This window comes from Patagioenas fasciata, chromosome W, assembly GCF_037038585.1.
Source record: "Patagioenas fasciata isolate bPatFas1 chromosome W, bPatFas1.hap1, whole genome shotgun sequence".
NCBI classification, from domain to species: Eukaryota; Metazoa; Chordata; class Aves; order Columbiformes; family Columbidae; genus Patagioenas; species Patagioenas fasciata.
The window spans coordinates 69,888,229-69,893,069 of record NC_092559.1 but is presented as its reverse complement, the minus strand read 5'-3'; the positions used below and the strand labels follow the sequence as shown (position 1 = coordinate 69,893,069).

The following is a 4,841-nucleotide window of genomic DNA, read 5'->3' as shown; positions in this document are numbered from 1 at the left end:
TTAAGGGGATAAACAGGTTCCAATACAGTTATACAACTTAAACATGCATAGCTACTTCTAAAACTAACAAGTTAGAGCTTATTAGCTACCGATATTCTTGAGTCAATGACCACCAAAACTTGGTACTATTGCAGCCAAACCCCGGTGAACTGGGTCTCTAGATAACATTGATGTTTCAGGCTAGCCTTCTGTTGTCAGTTCCAAAGCTTTCATTGTGTTGAAGTGTAAAAATTGCTCCTGTGGTACAAATACTTGCAGATCCCAGCTTGTTTGTATTATAAATGGGGCTTCTCACTTGTGTTCTTAACTGTGCTAATGAGATGGGAGAATAACTTCTTGGGTCAATTTTTAAAGTAGACCGGGTGTGAACAGCAGCACTGATAGGAATAAAACAAACAAAAAACAGTTGGAAGAGAACCTTTCTTCTTCTAATTATTATATGTTTCCATCCACAGCAAAAGGATTTCAGGTGTATACTTCCAATTAAATCAACATGAAAAGATAAAGCCACCAAGAAGGGTTGCTTGTAGAAGTCTCAGTACTTTCCTGATACTGTGATGAATAAACTGTATAAACTGTTTATGCTGGTTGAAGGTAACTTGTTTAATTATTGGAACTGCATGTTTACTTTTAGCATCAGTGGGAGTGTTTTTAAATGTAATTGCTTCTACATTGTCACACTTAGAATAGCTGAACTTTGAATTGAAAGCAAATTTCTATACAGTGCAAGTGAGAGACATCATAACTTTAGCTATTGTCAGAAGAATAAAAACATCTTTCTGGGTTTTGTTCTAGAGAACTCACTTTTTTTTTCTTTTAACTTAAAAGAAAATGTCTGCATCTAACATTGCAGCAAGAATGGAAACTTGCCTTTCATCTATGTAGCATGTTGAAATTCCTTTGATATGGCTGGAAGCCTGTATTAATTTTATCTGTGAAAAAAATAGCAGTAGTAACTTAAGCCAAGCTAAGATTAACAGACAGATATTTGAGCAATGGATTCTTACCAGATCTAAGAGATTTGGAATATCCCTTTTTGCCTGATTGCATTTTAGATGCTCCCAAAAGAGAGTTGTCTGGCTTCTACTCCATACAGATTGATTCACTGGTTTATGTTAGTCAAACTAGCATGTTCACAGTTGCAGAAGCTCAGAGGAAAAAATACTGTAAATGAAGAAGTAGCAGCCAACACTTGAGCATCACAAGAATCCCAGGAAGCAAAGTGTACTCAAATGCTGATACTGCAACTAATTGATGGGATAGATCAAATTCAGGGCATGGAATATCAACCAGTCCCTGTTCTCCATAGTAATCATCCTCCTGGAAGAAAAAGCACTGTACAAGGGAATCTTGCATGTTGTCTTGGAGTCCTTCTTAAACCAGAAAATGTTAGATTCTTGGTGAACTGGATGAGGTGGAGATTCTTATAGTGGAATATACTCAGGAAAAAGTCCTTGCTGGATTAATCGGGGAAGATGAGAACCTTAACCCTGTTGGACAAACTGATCATGAACAAATTGTTCCAAGGCCTGTAGATGAATTAGGGCAAATTCTAGGCCCTTCAAATGAAGATCTTTTAGCTAGTCTTGATGAAAACAATTAATTTGTTTTAAATAATGTAACACCTTCAGAAAGCAGATACTGCAGTAGAAGTGACAATTTCAGTACAGCCTCAGGTTTGCTAACTGCACATGATGAAAATGTTTTGTAATAAGAATTTGGAAATCCTTTGCCTCATTCAGATGAACAAATTTCACCTCCTGTGTAACGATGAAGGATTTTTTAAATTACTTTCCTTTGGAAGATTGCTTTCTTCTGGAAGAAGAGATCCAAAGAGAGATAGAAGAAGTGCTGTCAGTTGTCATGAAGAGAAACATAGATTTAATTACTGAGAGGCTTCTACATACATCCAGAAGTTCATGTGATTCATCTTTGAATGGCACTTATGAAAAATATATGAGAGAAGCCTGTAAAAGCTACCCGCAAGCAAAAGACTTCTGAAAGAACAATATCTGCTGGAGATGAAAATAGTACAAGTAACTTTTCACAGCATAATACCGTACATCAGACTTAGAGTTCTGCAGATTTCTCTTTGGAAAATACTACCAAAGAAAGGTAGAATGATATAGACCTAGTTGAGAGTGGACATAAATTCCAACACACTTCTGACAGCAAGCTGCTAACAATGAACCAGTATGTTTTTTGAAAACTGATTCAAAAGCAGATCAGCCAGAGAACAATATGCAATCCTTTCCTTGTAGAGCAGTAGAGGCATGTGATCTTGATTTAATTTTTCCACCTTTCACCGATATTTCTGTTCTCCTTGCAAAAAAGCCAATTCTGAAAGTTAGATGTCCAGGGGTATAAAGAAAAAAAAATTCTGATGGTTCAGCTTATCTCAAAGTAGATTTTGCTGATGATATTCTAACAAGTTTGATTGGGTTTTCAGTGCCTGAAATAAATATGTGGAAAAATATCCCATTTCACATCCAAAGCTTAAGGATGGTTTAGAGTCTGTTTGATGACTACAGAATTTAATCCTTTTTTTTTTTTTTTTTTCAGTCTAAAGGCACTGTATTAGTTCTGCAGGATGTGGATGCAAAGCATCAAGAACAATTGAAGAATTGTTTAAATAAATAATGTGTACAAACTTGTAGATTATATATTAGGAAATGTTTAAGTCAAGATTTCCTCTGAAGGACTGTTGAAAATTAAATTTTTAAATTAAGTGGTATGTTTTCTCTCTCAGGAACAATAGTGGAAAAGTGAGAGATGTCTTAGCAGGCAGGGCTTTACCTGTTTGTTTCTTATGGTAATAATATCGAATTAAACTTTTGATTTTTTTGTTTTTTTTGGCTTGATTTAAAATATTCATGTATCACTTTCATAGAATCATAGCAGGTTGGAAGGGACCACAAGGATCATCTGGTCCAACCTTCCTAAAATCCGGAAAAACTACATCCCCCTCCTTTCCTTCATCCACTAGGTGGGTGACCTTATTGTAGAAGGAAATTAAATTAGACAGGACTTTCCATTTGTGAACCCGTATTGACTGTGCCCGATGATTGCATTGTCCTTTAAACGTCTTTCAGTAGCACCCAGTATGACCTTCTCCATAATTTTTCTGGGTACTGAGGTTAGACTAACAGGTCTGTAGTTTCCTGGATCTTCCTTCATGCCTTTCTTGTAAATCGGACTAACACTGGTGAGCTTCCAGCAGGGACCTCCCCATATGCTCAACACCTTTGGTGGGGGTCCTGCTGTAACATCCACTAGCTCCTTCAGTACTCTGGGGTGAATCTCATCAGGCCCCATGGACTTATGAATACATCTGGTACAGCTGGTCCCTTACAATTTCAGTGTGACAAATAAAAGGTCACTGTTCCCGCAGTCATGGTCCTCCAACTCAGAAGAATGGACAGCCCAAGATCTATTAGTATTATTAAAGACTTATTGTTAAATGTATTCACTCTCAAATTGTAAAATAAGGCAGTGGCTAGACCAAAGATGTGGTAGGATTCCAAATAAACTAGGCTGGCCAAACCAGCTTGAGAATTAGCCTAATCCTTCCAGATACCAATTTGGCCACTGTGATACATGTGTTTATAACCCAGCAACTTCTTTCTTGTTGAATGAAGGTAGCATCCTAAGGAAGTAACAGCTAGTTGTCATAATATCATCTTAAAGTACCGTTTAGGAATATGAAAGGATAAATTATTTCCTAAAGGGTGTGCTGTATTGGTACAGTCAAGGTCATATCAGAAGGAGACTTTTCACAGAAGTTGAGTATGGAGCACTATTAGATATAACATTAAATATAGCATTTAGGACAAAATATAAAACCCTATTTCTTAATATCTTTTGTGTGGGAATTTTTATTGTACCCCTTGAGGTGAATTAAAACCACATTTGTGCTTAAATATAAAGGACAAAATTAATGAACACTGCATTGGGCGGAGTCCTACTGCCATAAGCGGTTCTACGAGGAGTCTGCGAACATGTATCACAAGCTGATTCTTTATATACACTTGCACCAGCACCGATCCCATGAGAAGTTGCATGAGGCGTCTCAGCCTGGCCTTGATTCCATCCCCAGGCCCAGCTCTGCTGCCCATAGGTGGCCCCTGAACACTTGCATTCCAGGATGGCTGCAAGACACTGCTATGGCTGTTTCTTATCTCATCACCAAGGGAAACTTCACTCCCTTACAGGGAGTCATTATGTCTCTGGCATTCCTGCTTCCAGACAGTTCAACCCCTTCTGCAGTTCTTGCCCTCTATGTTAGATCATTCCTCTGTCACAAATTACCACTGCTGAGCAGTTACAATTTGAATTTCCCCTTCACTTGCTATAATAATCTCAAGCATTTCTGTTTAGAATAAAATCTTAATAACTTGAAGCTATTCTTTGTAGGTAGAGTGATTTACAGTACAGTGTTTTTGAGTTTTCTGGTGTCAAGCAAACTTAAATGTATTTACCTGGGAGGGAAGGGCAAAAAGGACTTAAAAGTAAATACTACTTCTAATTTCTAATCCAATTCTATTCATTATTGTCCTAGAAGGAAAAGAGTGCTAGGAATAATGACAGCAAACTGAAGATTAAGGGCAGCCTGCAATTGCAACTCTTTTTTAATCCAACATAAGAGGCAGAAGTTTTCTACAACTCTGCTTCTCATATAAATATATGTGTGTCCTTGAGGATTTTTTCCCTGTTCACATAGTGTTATCTAATGGGGCAAATTGCAATGTGTTCCTGTTAGAATCTGACCTGTTTCTGCTTTTTAGACTTCTCTTATGGCTGAACAAACCCAGTTCTTTCATCCTCTCAACAGAGTGGCAAAT

General features: G+C 37.4%; 2 pseudogenes; both read left to right on the top strand.

Moving 5' to 3' along the window:
* The first annotated feature begins 831 nt into the window (after window positions 1-831).
* On the top strand, window positions 832-1,603 carry LOC136114482 (recQ-mediated genome instability protein 1-like; annotated as a pseudogene).
* Window positions 1,604-1,770: 167 nt separating this feature from the next.
* The window catches only part of LOC136114478 (recQ-mediated genome instability protein 1-like), a 4,776-nt pseudogene continuing 1,705 nt past the window's right edge, over window positions 1,771-4,841 (top strand).